Source organism: Aythya ferina (assembly GCF_964211825.1).
Source record: "Aythya ferina genome assembly, chromosome: 5".
In the NCBI taxonomy this organism is placed as follows: Eukaryota; Metazoa; Chordata; class Aves; order Anseriformes; family Anatidae; genus Aythya; species Aythya ferina.
Genome location: NC_140301.1, coordinates 3068511 through 3084018, shown reverse-complemented (window position 1 = coordinate 3084018; position 15508 = coordinate 3068511). Strand labels below are relative to the sequence as shown.

Sequence of the window (15508 nt, the reverse complement as noted above, 5' to 3'; positions counted from 1 at the left end):
AAGCTATGAAGAAAAAACAGACATTCCAAGCTACAAAGCTATTCAGGTTAGCATCTCATTTAAGTTCTGGGATATAAACAGTTTCTCATCCATATGTGATAAGGATTCCCATATTTAATTAGATCAATACTCTAATGCTTAGGGCCCAGTCTTCCCAAAACGTTAGAGAACTGCTAGGGGGTTGTATATTGGACCACTTTTTAGCATACATGGATGAAGGTTAACATGTATTTCTCCTCCTCCTGTCCAGCTCTTATATCTGCCTTTTTCCAAAGGAAAAGGTACCTTTGTTATTGCTTCCTCCCACGCACAATTTATGCATGCAGAAAAAAAAAAAAAAAAAAACAAGAAATCTGGCTCCAAACACTAGCTGGTGCTTGTAGACAATGCTGGAATATTAATAAAGGTAATAAAAGTCAGCCAATGGAAAAGACTTCCAAAGATACTGTGGGCTTGCTAGCAAACAGCAAAGCATGGATGGTGGAGGTAGGCACAGAGACAAAATGTAAAGATAAGTAGGAGATGAGGTAAGGGGATGCCATGTCACCCAGACTCCTGTCAGTGCTCTCAGCGAGAGCGATGGGTCTAGATAGACAGACAGGCCTGTTTCCAAGCTAAAATCCCCAAAGTTCCCAGAAGAAGATAGGATCGCGTTTCTCTCTCTTACTCACACATACTTCACAAACCTCCGGAGACTGCTCTGCAAACTGGAACGATAAAACAAAATGTCAAGACAATAAATGGGGCATTGGATCTCTGCTGTTTGTTAGAGAAAGGCCCTTTCTGACTTGGAGGCAGTAACTTATTTTCACTTCGTAAACAGCAAAGCAAGGCAGAGTAAGCTTTGTCTTTCAGAATGACCTAAAAGAAGATAAAACAGTACAGCCTTTCTTTCAATTTTTCTCTCAATTTTCCTGTCACCTCTTCTTTAGTGTCATAGCATGTACTATTCTTACTTTTTTATAATGAGAGGAAACTCATTACAGTTCAACCTCTGCTCCCAAACTCCTATTAAAATCCTAGAAAGCATGACTGTTGCAAAATATCAGCAGTAAAAGAGTTTATCATTTTTTTCTCATTTACAGAGTAGCATTTAGGTCTACCTTTAGCCTTATTTTCTCTTTTCTTTGAGCAGGAGAAATTCACTATTATTTACCTACAAACTTTATTTTGTTTAGAACTGTAAGCTTAATTTCTGAAAGAAACTAACAGCACTTCTGCAAAAGCAGTAGATCAAAGGACTTGGTAAGCTATAGCAAAGTTTCACAGGGGACTCAGAAATCCAGCTGCATCTTTGGCATAGTAGGCAACTCCAGTTATTATATGTCATTTTATTTCCCTCTGCTTTGATTTTTTAATCTATGAAATGGAGATACTGGCTAAAGTCATCCAAAAAACATGAAAATCTTCAAAGTTTCATTCTTTGGTTTTATGTAAAGTTTGAATGAACCAAGAACCTTTGTGTTACACACCAAGAATCATGCTGCTGTGTCCATATAAAGCAGTTGCTGGGTGTGTTTCTGCTTCAGTTGGGCCTCCGTCCCCCTCTGACTCTTAAGAAACTCTCCTAGCATAAACGTAATTCCATGAAATATTCAAGACTACCAGAATACCATATTTAAACTGTACTTCATTTAATCAAAATGATTCAATTAGCTTTAGAAGTGGCTTTGATCAGCTTGTAAAGCACTTTGGAGAGTTGCAATGAAAAGCACTGTGTTGGAGCTACGTATGATCACTCGCACAAATACAGACTGAAAACTTTAAGACACGTACAAGGAACATCTGTAAGTTTGTTTTCTGTTGTTGTTTCTGTTGGTTTATTCAAACACTGCTCTAAGTGATGATATTCCACATCGAGGGATTTCAAAGTCTTTACAATTCATAACTAAGGACTTTGCGAAAACTTTGAAAAATAAATAGTGAACAGTGGGCAGTGACACGAGTAGCTTCTTCTACTGCCGAAATACAGCCATCTCTGGAGTGAAGCATAAACCTCATTTAGCATTAAAAAGCCACAGAAGTACAGAGGGCACAAAGGAAAAAATATTATTGTCTCCATTTAGAGCAAGAGGGGAAACTTGTGGAGGCAAAAGTGCAGTTCACCAAACTGGAGTTTAAATAACACCTTGTGCTTGATGCTAAATTGGTCAGAAATATCCCATGTTCCCAAATTTGGTAGTCTTCCACGGATGAGTCAAAATCGTTGCATCCAACAAGTCTCTGTAGGGGCTGGTAAGGGGAGAAGAGAGGTTTTTTTGGTTTGATTTGTGAGCTAACTTAATCTGTACTGTTTACAATTGTTTAACAGTGTTGGTGGGCTGAGCTTTTGTTATCTTTAGACGACACTTTAATGTTGCAGGGCAATCGCTATTACATTCTTGTAAGCCCAGAGTGCCTAGAGCAGTTGTTTAAATCTGAGAGCTGCAGAAAGGCAGGAGTGTTAAGTCACTTCACGTCCAGCACCTGATTCACATGTCGTTTGCAGACCATGGTCTCCAACAGAACTGCACTCTCGGCTGCCTGCTGTACCACTGATCGATGTCTTCTCCACCCAGGGGGCAGATGCCATCCACTGAATCACAGAACTACGAGTGCTCTTGGGAGGTCTCCTACCCACACAGAGAGCCTTTCTGAGTGCTGTTTAGCTCATGAGAAAACACTTAGCCAGAAAGTCTTAGAGGACCTTGCAAAAACTAGTTTCACATCACACGCCTTGCTTTGCCAAACCCACCAGTCCAAATTCAAAGCCAGATTTCACACTGCTTCATATCCTGATGAAAAATTTACATTCTTCTTTAAGCAAAGGTGAAACGCTACAAAGGTGAAACAATACTACTGGGATTTTCTCACCCTTTTACATTCAGCAGAGTAAGAAAAGTTGTGTGAAGCAGGGGAGTAGGGTGCAGGCTACTTTCCTAAATCAGTCCCTCAAACACTATAGCAGCAAAGGCTGAGGTTCAGCCTGACAGTCAGGAAGAGCACTGTAGGTGGTCATCCACAAATTCCATCCAGGAGCACGCTCCTCGCAGTGGAGCAATCCCTCAGGAGCGGCTTTCTAGACAAATGGAGTAGAAACCCACACCATGAAAGGCACTTACAACTGCAGTCCCAAATGAACAGCAAGTGAGCATCTCTCAGCCCTAAAGACAGATATATAACCCTGATCTTGTGAAGTATCAGCCATGGAGGAATGTATGTTTGTCTCTGCTTTTCAGTTCGCTCGGTGTTACTATTGAACATAGCACAGAAAACTATCAGTAGGTCTGATTTCCAAACAGGAAACCGAAGTCCTGGGAAGATCTAACGTCTCTGTCACATTGTCATTGCAGGTTTTCCCCCAACCATTACTTCAATATCCTTGTCTAAGAAGCACGATATCATTATGTTTGTATGCACTTGCATTCTGCTGAGATAAAATAAATATTTATGCAGTCCATGGTTTAAATTTCTATTTCCTCTATTTTAAAAAACATACATTATGAAATGAAAAAGAAAGTTTTTTTGTTTTTTTTTTTTGACTCAAAAAACAGATGTGATTTCAGTCCCAAATATGCAGTTGGCATTTGGCCGGGTGTAAAGGATGTGCTTACACTGCCTGAGGATGGAGCAGCTGTGGGGCCAGGGGGCAGGTCACAAACTGCCTAAACCAAGGACACTTTTCAGGAGTGACTGCCTTGGGCCAGAGAACAGCTCTGAGGGAAACAAGCAGCTTATATACTAAAACCAATCTAGTTTGGTCTCACAACATGCAAGCTGAGAACACTTACAAAATTATCTATCCCTTTAGCATCCCATCTTCCCCCAGCTGAGCTAGAAACCGTCATCCACCCTGGCCTCTTGTTTAAACTATCCCCTGCCACCAGCTAACAAGGAAAGGAGAGTTTCTGGAGTAGCGACAAAGCTAGTATGGTACTGAAAGAAACTGTTGGCAAGCACAATAAAGTGTTGTCATGAAAGATCGGCCAACTCAGCTTGTGTGCCAGGCTCTGTGGAAGTATCCACATGAAAGTGCAAAAGGACCCAAAAAACTGCTAGGGGAGAAAAACCAGCAGCTCACTTTGCCAGCCTGCATCTCCTTCACAACAGAGAGAAGAAGCTTACAGTTATCCTACTGAGCACAAGTAGAAAGCCACTGCAGAAAGCAAAGCACAGCTGAGGACATAAATAAGACTTCTGTCATCTGCTCCTTTTTTTTTTTTTTATCCACATAGGAAAAAATATGACCCAGGTGTAATCCATTTACACGGTTAAAAAAAAAAAAAAAAAAAAAAAAAAAACATGTATTTTGCAAAAGATGCAGCTAGGTTTGCTGCAGACGTTGCTCTAGCAAGTCAAACTGGAGGCATACGTAAAAAAAAAAATAAAAAAAAAAAAATGAAAGTTTCTACAGAATTTAAGGGACTGAGAAAGAAGTAACGGTATGTGAGAGGTTATTACAGAGAAAGTGTTATCTAAAACCCAATTTAACCTGAAAATTTTAGAGCACAATAAATGTGCAGAAGAAACCTATACCCTGTTTCCTATTAGGTAGCTGCCAAACAGATTTGTTACACATTTAATATAGCAGTGAAATAAAGTATTCACAGGGCATGTTCAACTATAAAGGTATCCGTACTGTTTTCTTTAAATGAAAGTGTAACCTGATAGAAGCTACAATTACTGGGCAGTGGGAAATACCATGAGAAAAAGCAAAGTCAGAACTGCTGCTGCATCACAGAAATAATATAACAGTGCCCTTGTGCAGTGCTGCTTTACTAGGCCTATAAAACCTATGTGCTTTGAGCCTCTAAAAAGAGTGTCAAGCTGGCAGCTACTGAATTGTCAGGTGCCTTGGAGGGTCCAGAAACTCTGAGGGAATAGTCTTGAATACTCTTTGCTGGGTCATACATCATTGCTATTCCTTCCCTTCAGGGCTTCACCTCATGTTTTGGCAAAGGAGTGTGGCTGCAGCTGCTTCCAACATCAACACCTTTTCTTTGCTTGGCTAAAGGTGTCAGTGCAGAACAAACATGAGGAATTGCCTGCCCAAGTTCAGAGCTCCCTCAGTCAATCACACTCCTCAGGCTCAATCTTCTGCTCCCTGAAACTTTACAGTAAAACTGAGGGCGATTTCAGGCCACCACATCTTTTCCAGGTTAGGAAAGAAATGCAACAAAATGCAAAATATGAGCATTTAGTAAGTTAAGCTGATTTAACATGCAGATCTCAAGAATATGAGGAGAGACATCAGTTATCCCTTCAAACGCCCAGAAATACAGAGATTGCAGGTAATGAAATGACTTAGACAACCTCCTAGCGAGCCAATAACAAAGCAGGTAGGAGGACACAAGAGGTCTGAAAGCTAGTATCTCTTTACCTGGGGTCAGATCTTTCTACGGACATTGTACTTAATAGTAGGTGCTTCTGGAAAAGTAATCAGTCTCTTCTGAGGAAAGATGAACACACCCTTTTATAGGTGATTATTCCCAGAGTGGGTAAAAATCAATGGGATAAGAACATAAAAACACTGACATCACAAAATAAAGCTATTCTCTTTAATAGCTTTTAGGAAATAGGAAAGCAGGTATTTTGGAGTAACATTGTTTTAACAGAGAGGTACTTTTCTGTTTCAGCAGACGTATACTGGCATATATACATGGATAAGCAAATATCTTTAATACAAGGAAAACACTGAAACAGTAAGTTGCTGACTTCTGCTTGCAACACTTGATCATGCTCCTAATGTGAAGATTCTGAGTTCCCTCTGAGAAGAGCATGGGGATGGTTTATTGTTAAACAATTAGGCCAAAGCCACACTGAGGATTTTGGTATCTGGTTCAAACTGACTTTAACGGGAAATGAACATCTAATTCTCATGAGTGACTTAGCAAATCTCAGCAGGGTGGAAAAAAAGACAGAGCATTTTTTAATCTATTTCAATCTAGCCCAGTGAAGGCTTTGTAGAGCTGAGAACCCATAATTAAAAATAGGAAATTGTGAAGATGGAAAAGATCTTTGTCCGTCACCCTCCACACCCCCCACTCCCTCCCTGCTCAAAATAAGTGTTAGGGATAGCTGAAACATCCATGTACTAACTTGCCTATCAAAGCTACCTCTGTTTACACCAGTAAAAAAGGGGTTTATACCTAATTTAGTCAGCATATAGAAAACACTGCTTGGAATATTTGTGAAATTATATGGCTAGGTTATTATCTTTGGAATAACTGATAAATATAATCCACATAAGAAGTAAGCCTGTGCTGCACATTGATGTACATAAGCACATCTTTGCTTCTTAGTAAAGCTTTATATAGATATACTGGGGGGAGGGTGTTTACATCCAGAATCACTGCTGACTTTTAACCAGAAAGAATGGCTATGACTATCTCAAAATATCAAACATAAGAAGATACAGAACAATGCACACTTTTCAAGAAGAAAAAAAAAAAAAAAAAAGCAACAACAACAACAAAAAAACTGTTAATATCATATCTCTATATATCATTTCGTCCATTATTATATGCTAACTACATATCTGACATTAAGAAACATGGTATTAAAAGCCTAAACTATCCTGGCTAGTCTCATCACCTAATCAAACAGATCTTGAAATTAAGTAACCTCACTTTCTAGCTGAAATAACATCATTTCAATAATTGAAGGGCAACAGCATTATTGCCATCTCAAAAGCACTATTCTGGGTACATACATGTATTTGCAGTTCAAGATCAAAGAAGATAAGATAGCTTGCTGCACCATATACCTCTAATTTTCTTTAAACTGAAAGTAGAGGGAAAAAGGGGTTTTCTGTTTCCATTATTACCCTCCTGGACTTTCTCTTATGTATTGATACTTCCCTCATCTACCAGGGCTATGTGGGGTCTTTCATTCATTAACACTGCTAAGTGCTTTGAGATTTACAAACGAAAGATACACGCATTGTGTTTTTTAAGAGATGCATGCATTGCATATGTGAAATAGAGTATTTCATAATAGTTCTGCCATTTTAAATTGTCTGAATATAGCTTCTGTTGTTTTTTTATTATTATTGTTAATTGCCCTACTCCATAAGCCACTAACCCTAATTTGCTTGAGAAGCCCTCAGAAGCCCTCATCCAGTTTTTGGAAGTTATGGAGGTTAGTCCAATTGTTGTGTATTTGGGGGGGAGAACAAAACAAAACAACAACTAAAAACTTATATATGTCAACAAGTCTTGGATCAAAAAGTCTCACACTGACCACTCAACATTTCACATCATGCTTAACCTCCATTAAAAACTTTCTTCCAAAACAGCTGACATGTACTTGCCTTTTATTATTTGGCTAAGAGGAAGGGAAGAAAGAAAAAGAAAACTGAACTCAGAAGCAATTTGAAAAGTAACAGCCAAAAGTACAGTGCCAGGTGAGCAAGAATTAAGTAGACAGTGCCTACATGCTGGGATAGCTCACCTGGTCCAAATCATACTGCTTTGTGTGGTCTCCACCCCAGCTAACCTTCTGACTACATGTTTTTCTGGGCTGGACGTGCAGACACGGTTGCCAACCTGTTCTGCTGCAAAGCATATGGGAAAGGGAAAAGGAAGTTTTGGTCCAAGACAAAGCAGTAATCCAGCCAGGATTGGATTCCTGCTGTTTTATCCATTATCTGTAGGCTCATGAATATGCATGAGCTTCAAAATTCATTACATATTTTAATTTCTCACATGAATGTGTCACTGAACTTAATCATTCTCTTTCCAGAGCATACCTGCAGCTTGGAAGCTCAGATTCACTTCTACAGGGCAAAAGCCTCTATCAACTCCCAAAATTTAAGAATAGGCCAGATGCTTTCTTCCATCATATCACAGTCTACCCACAGTAGTTCTGGGTCATCGCTAGTATGCCAAAAATTAGTCTCGTTAAACTCATACTCTGCATTATTAAACTGTCTGCTAAAAATAATGATAATAGGTTGAAACATTAAGCTTCAAAAGAGAAGCCAGGTTTACCCAGGGCATAAGGTAAATTCTCTTCTTTCTCCCAGGGTGTGCTGTTATGCTAGGTACTAACCTCTCCAGTGTTTCGGCTGGCAGAAATAGCACAATATATGGCGATCCACCCAACTGAAAGATGAGGCCATCACTTCCCCTCAACCATATATCCTGGTCCCCCCGCCAGGGAGCAATCTAATCTCATGGAGGTGGAGGGATGAACAAACAATGTCTTTTTACACTCTGCTGTTATTCTCTCTCTAAGAAGTGCTTGCCACTGAAAATTTCTCTTGCTGTTTCATTCTGAAGACACCATCTTAACTCCACATCCATCAACTTTATTAGTTTCTCAAACTCAAAGGTAACTGCCTTGTTGGGGACAACTCAATAGCAAACAATGCCAGAGTTAACGTGGAACCATGGTCAGATCTGTTGTAAGATGCAAAGCACGGGCTGACATCTCTCTTGGTTTTCCAGTAAATACAAATCCGAACATCAGAGAAACTGCCCAAGCAGAGGAATATGTCCCCAGCTGACATCTTGCAGCTCAAAATAGTTGATGTCAGGGAATATCTATGACAAACATGAAATCCCAATATTCATAGGTGACTGAAGAATCTGTTACCATTAATCTGTTACCCTTCATAGATGCTAACAAACCCCAAGCCAAAGTTTGAATGGGATCCACAAGATCTAGATCACACACCCATATACAGCCTGGATGCAGCACAACTAGAGGGTATGACACATGCAGGTTGTTAAAGCCTATCTGCTAGGTTTTGAGAGGGAGAATCAAGGAAAAAAAAAAGCAGAAAGAAGAAAATAAACATGCTAAGAAAGCCAAATTAAAAAGGAATGGTGATTATTTTCCTAGGAGATAGCAGGCAAATTTCCCTGAAGCACAAGGTCTTTTGTATAAAATGGCAAGAGTCTGAGGGTCCTCATCTCTCCTGAATTTACCTTTTACAGAGCGTTACCTGTGTTGTACAAGTTACATGGCCACAGGAAAAGCAGGGCAGTCCAGTGAAGATTCATCCCCAGCTCCCTGTGGCGCTAGATGAGAAGATAGCTCTGTCACCTGGCAATGGTATCTCCCTTTGCCTCCCATGCCTAAGGACATTCCCTGGAGAGAAAGAGCAATTCTTCTGCTGGCTGCTCTGGAACTAGAGCAGCAAAAGCCTCAGGAGGTCCTGCTGCCAAGTTGTTGGCAGACATGAGCAACCAAGGGCAGCTAGGGCAGCCCAGTTGCAGTCACAACCTCCCCATTCAAACAGAGAGCTGTGTTGTGTGAGATCTTAACCTACACGTCTACGAACAGAAGAACAGAAGCTGGAGCAGCTCTCTCCCAGAGCAGAGGGGCAAGTGGGGTAATCCAACCCCTGTAAGTGAAGCAAAAAGGTAATTTCCAAAGAAGTAGTCCAGGCTGTTATGAATAATGAACAAACACCAAAGAATTACCAAGCAGGTGAAGCACACACAGCAGTGAAATGCTCTGTCCCAACAGCGCAACAAAAAGCTGAAATAGTAGCACACCTTCCACTTTCCCACATATAAAATGGGTGGCTCCTCGACAGGTACAGCAAAGAACAAAAGAATCCTCTTTCATTTTTCATTTAATTTCAGGTAGCAGCACAGCGTGGCTGCCCTTGTGGGCCATCATTCATTGAGCATCCCCTATTGCCTGGGCAACAAGGGTTACAGCGACGGCTCTTCCAAGCCACCAACAATAAGCCAGAGCAACCATCTTGTCAGAGCTGTATAGCTGGGCTTTGAGTGTGAGACCAAAGATCAGAGCAGAGCAAATCATGAAAAATACTTACATGTGGAATCACTCCCTGCAAGGAATACTCTTTAAACATTACGAGTGGTGTGGGATGTTTTCTCAGTCCTACAGGAGAAATAGCAAGAGATGCTTCCACACCAGCTACGGTGTGGAACTGCTGCCCAATTTGCCACTTAACAGTGGCAGTAGTCAGAGCCTGCCATCACATCACACAGGTGGTTACTGGTAAGCTCTTGCACTCTGCTGATCTGCCGTACCTTCAAAACCATATTCTCAGTTAATGAAGCTCATTTAAACAACACTGCCTAAGGGGATCTTGTGCGCCTAAAGGCAGGATTAAGAAATGAAACATACTGGAAGCCACGATCATTACAATCTTGTAGCATAAATGAGCACTTTCACACGTGCTGAGTCAATAACCTCCATTTTTCATTAGCGCACTGTGTCCACTCGGAATGCAGCATGACACCAAGCCAAATATATTTCCCTTTCCAGTGACCTCGAGTGAAAAAAGTTTCCACCAGGACAAAGGACCAAAATCATTCAAACTCCTCAATCATTTCATCCTGCCTTGCAGAAACTGTTTGTACTCCCTCAAAGTAGTAACGATGTTGAAAGCAAAAATGTCAAGAGGCAGATCCATCTCCTGACTTGAAGGACTTCTCAGAACAATGGAACGAGTCCGTGTCTGGAACATCTGCTCCTCACTAAAGCAGGGTTGCGAGATCATCCGGGGCAGCTCTCCTAAAGCACTTTGGTCTCTGCACTAATACTTAAAATAGCAGGCCGAGCAGGGCCCTTGGCACAATGCTAGTCAATCAGCATCTGTCCCCTGTGATTGTGACTGGATGTTGCATGAAGACAACTAATTCTTCTTTGAAGGGGAAAAAAAATGCAAACCATTAACTCAGTGTGACGACCCTGTCAGAATGATTAAATGAATAATAGTATTAGAACTTTGCACAATGAGTGTTTTTAATAACATGGGAGTTAGGGAATAATGTTAAATGTTTCAGCTCAAAGACCTAGTTTCCTGTGTTGGCACCAACACTAACAATAAATGTTCATATATCAAGCATTTCTGTGGCTTCATTTTAAAGAGAAATTGGGAGACTGATACACCAAGACCAAGCTGACATCCTGTTTCTGTGCGTGTGAACACAGACGGGGTGCATTTCCGACAAAACCTCACTGCACTGTCAGTGTGTCCTTGAGGACATTTGCACAAATTCACTCAAGTCTCAGCCCCGTTGCTGTGGCTGACAGGCCTTCAGCAGGACTAAATGGCTCAAACGAACACATCTTCAAAAAAATGCTGAAAGGTGGCATTAAAACGAACACCTCTTATCCTATTTTCCTCAACCCCAACGCATCCCCACGGTCAGAAGCTTACAGCAGAGCACATGGACAGCACTGTCCCTGTGAAGCAGCATCCATCTCCCCGAACAGCTCCAACTGAGTACATGCTCCAGACGGAAAGCAAAGTTAGGTTACTCTACATATGTAATTCAACTAATGCAATCTCCTTCAGAGCTCAGTTGGCTACGGATACAACGTTATTGACCTCAAGTGATGAGCAAGAACTCAGACTGTAATTCTTTGCAACCCAGTCACCTCCATCTATAGTCACAAGCTTTCTGCAACTAAATTATCATTTCAAACTTCAAACCCAAACTGAAAGGCACAGCCGAGCCAAGAGGGTGGTTTGGCCATAAGGCGTTAACTTACCAGTTGATCCCTACCTCTACAGTTTGTGGTAACATGGACTCCAGAAAGTTTAATTGATAATGCAGAGCAAAACTCAGAGGCTCAGTCCCTAGCAATTAAAAAATTTCTAATGAAGTGACAGCTGTTCAACACGTAAATGAAGGAAAAGAGGACTTAAATCTGATTCTCCATGAGCAAACATCACCGTTGTTCAAATCTAACCTTATTTGAGCCCACCTAAAAAGCGAGGACTGGGGAAATGGCGACCATAGAGGGAGGAAGATCTTCGCTGCAGCCGCTCCCTGTTGGGGCAGAGTTCAACAGCAGCCCAGGAGACAAGGACTGACGGAGTCTGTGCTGCCCCTTTGGGGCAGTCCTGCCTGCTCTTCCATGACATTTTGAGTTTGATGTATCTCACCAGCATAAAACATTTCCATGTGGGGAAAAAAATAAAGAAAAAAAAATACACGACAAGATTTTGCAGTCAGATTAGGGGAAAGAGCGAGAAATACTAACTCTCAAGCTGAGATGCATATACCCAAAAATACATCCGAAACCCTTCCCAGAAGCGGGAATTTCAGGTCTTGTAGGGTGTGACTCTCCAAGGCCTGCTACAGCCACTTATAACCTCACCAAAGTTCAATGTGACTATGAGTGTTTACAAGCAGAAGGCCTAGGCCAAATTGAGAATGTAAATATTTGGATTCAGTTCCCCAAACTTGCCTCTATCCACACTGCCAACTAAATCCCAACTGCAGACCAAAAAATGCGAAAAGCAGCAGTTGCATGTGCTTTACAGCATGGAGACAAAACTAACACACATGGCATTCAGCATTAAAAAAAAAAAAAAAAAAAAAAAAAGTAGACTAGTATAGCAGTACAGTAGAATAGTAGTAATTCATAATCTAAACTGAACTAATGTTAAACAAGAAATCAACAAAGTTTGGACCAAAACTTGATTTGACTCAGCTATCATTTGATACATTTTGAAGTCTGATCGGTCCAGATTTTGGTTCTCTGCCCTGCAAGATATTTCATTAACCATTATATTAGGTCACTCATGACACACCATGGACGACATGGCGGGTCCAGCACACAGTGGTAGCTTTGACCACGTTCTCTTAAACCATCATACTTCTATTTTCCAGTCAGAGGAGCTGAGGAAAATCTTCAGTGAATCTGAAGTAATTTATTTAGCAACCTCAGTCCCACACTCAGAATTGAATTAGGATCCCAAGCTGGTTGGGGTTCTCAAGCAGCCACAGACTTCTTTCGCCCCAGTTCTTTTAGCTATAGGTGAGGATGGCAGTCAGGGATGCGTTCAGGAGAGCTGTGCCAGACACAAATCCCAAGGGGTACATGCTGCTCCCAGCTGCCAGTTCCTAGCCCTTCTCAGAAAGCACTAAATGCTTTTCAGTCCCACATCTCCTCTGCAGACATGGGTTGGGAAGAATCAGAAAGCTAAGCATCTCCCCAAGACCAGGATTTTTTATTTATTTTTTGCATGTGTGAGGTAAGGATTCATGCCTCCTCACTCCCACTACTGTAAACTCACAAGAAGCCCATCCTCTCTCTCTTCAGCTAAGTGGGAAAAGTACAGATCTGGTTCTCTAACTTTATTCAGCTGTGGGAAACTTGGTTTTGCTCTCCAGTTAAAAGCAGGCTCTCCGGCGCACTTAGCAGTGACCTCTCCACAAGGGGCTAGTATCGTTTCTTTAAATGCCCCTACACTAAAAATAGTCCTGCTTCCTAAACATGAATGTTTAGCAGTTCCAGGCATTCTGAGATCCTGCATACCACTATTTTTTTTTATTATTATTTTTTTTTTTTAAACTGGCCACATTTATTTAACCAGCAATTAAAAAAAGGAGGCCCAGCCGCCCCAGTGGTTCTTCCCAGAGGGTCTTAGATGTTTATGAAACACAATGAAAACAATAAAGTGGATAAAATCGTGCTATTCCATCAAGTCCTTGGCAAGGCTTCCCAACCAAGAATGAATTGCCATGGTACATTACAGTCAACCGATTACACAATGGTTTGCAGGGTCACCAATAATAAGGGGTCACGCGCTCCTTTAGATGCTACAGTATATGTTAAAAGTCAGTTGCCTAAAGGGAAACTGCAAGGGTTTCTGGCAGCCACAGCACAAAAACGCAGGATCAGAAAGGACAGGAGGTGCCTCTCCTTCCCAGCACTAGGAGAGGCAGTGACTGTGCCGAGCAAGCTGGCTGGGGAAGTTCATCACCCCGAGGAGAGCAGAAGGACGCCAAGCCAAGCAGGATTCCCCTATTTCTGCATACGAGGCGCAGGTGGGAGTTTGCCAGTCTCGCAGGGAGGCCCAGCACGACCCATACTATCACCCCTACCCCAAGGAGCTTTGCCACCCGCTCCTCCACACGCCAGGGGGAAACCAGGTCCACTGCAGAAGGAAGATGACAGTTCCCCATCAGTCTGGTCGCTCTCAGGAGTGCATAGACTGCCACTAGTCCTAAAAAGTGCTTGGCTACTTGCTTAGGTATCTTGCTAAAGTAATAACTGCTTAAATGTGTTGGTTTTGCTTGTAACAACTGATCTTAGAGCCGGAGGAAAACAAATGCCCAAAGGCATACATCTTTTTCTCACCTTTCAGACTGGTAACAGATTTCTATTTTGCCACCTGCATAACCCAGTCACGAAAATTAATGTGAAATTTTGACATTCCTGAACACGCACGCTTTTCTCAAATCTGATCTTAAATGTAAGACACATCTCCTTTTGCTTTGTTAACTTATCCATGCACTGTATGGGATTTTTTCACCTACTGAACGTACATCAATCACAAATCATCAAAACATCATCCAGTCCTAAAGGATGGTTAACCTCACCCCAACCCACCCTACTCCGCACGAGCAGAAATCAGACGGCAACAACTTCATCCCTTGTTTCCCGAAAGTTTTGGTCATTCCAGGTGGCCTTTGCTGGATTGTGCAGCGTCTGGCTGAAGTTAAAGACCATCTGAATGACGTTAAAGACACTGAATGAAATGAGAAGAAAGACCCATTACCCCAAATCAGTGCTACAGTGAAACGAGAGGGTAACAAGCGTTACTATCAACCTACTCCACGCTACGCGTCCCGCTCCAGTGTTAAGATCCAGAATACAGCTGAGTGCTTGGGCTGGGGTAAATCTGCGGGAGGAGGCTCTGTCGTGCAGCCGCTGCTCTTTGGGAAAGCAAACGCCGGGTACCCAGCCAGGAGCCGTCCTTGCGCTTTTCCCACCAAGCGACCTGCTGGAGCAGCTCCCCGGGGATCCCGCAGCCTTGCCCTGGAGCCCGGGCGGCTTCTCCTGCTCCCTGCAGCCTGCGAGCAGAGCCTGCAGCGGGCACGGCGATGGAAGAAAAGCTCCGCAAAGCCCCGCGGCTGCTCTTCTGCCCCCAGACCGGAGCCCTGCACGCCGGGGGCCGTCTCCCCAGCCCGGTCCCAGCACCGCGGTGCCCCCCCCACCCCGGCTCCCCCCGGCTCTTACCAGGCGCGCAGCGGGGCGGCGGCTCGGAGAGGGCTGGGGGAGGAGGAGGAGGAGGAGGAGGAGGAGGAGGGAAGGGAGCGAGATGGGGATGGAGGGGGGAGAGAGGGAGAGAAGTATGCGCAGGCAGGAAGTGGGGACGGCCGGATTAATGGGAAGCAGGCAGCCAACAAAGAGACCTGCTCCCACAGCACAGCGCAGCCCCGGGCGGCCGAGGGGAGGAGGAGGAGGAGGAGGAGGAGGAGGAGGATAAAGCCGGGGAAGGAGGGAAGCGAGGAAGGAAGGAGGGAGAGAGGGAGGGAAGGAAGAGCGAGCAGCGAGCTTCCTGCGCCCAGCCCGGCGCCCAGGGCGGCTGCTGCCCCTGCAAAACAGGAGGAATGCATCGAAACCTTGATGTTTCGGTGAAGTTTGCGAAGCGGGCGCTGCGCAGGCAAACACCGAGCGGCGACGGCAGCGGCAGCGCGAGAAGGGGACGGGCGGCACGCGGGGTGCACAGCCGGGTGGTTTGGAGGTCTCCTCCAACCCTAGTTGTCTGTGATTGTCTGATTCTCTCTGGTTCTCCCTA

The 15508-nt window shown here is 43.2% G+C and overlaps 1 protein-coding gene across 4 annotated transcripts in view; it reads right to left on the bottom strand.

Moving 5' to 3' along the window:
• DENND2B (DENN domain containing 2B) overlaps positions 1-15471 on the bottom strand; it is a 160805-nt gene extending 145334 nt beyond the window's left edge. The window contains exon 1 of one of the 4 annotated variants that reach the window (XM_084521613.1): positions 15333-15471. The gene's annotated coding sequence lies outside the window, so the exon portion shown is untranslated. Of the gene's footprint in view, positions 1-14540; positions 14844-14946; positions 15261-15332 lie in introns of those variants that run through there. The other 3 variants (XM_084521611.1, XM_084521616.1, XM_084521612.1) reach the window with 3 other exon arrangements.
• Positions 15472-15508: the final 37 nt, after the last annotated feature.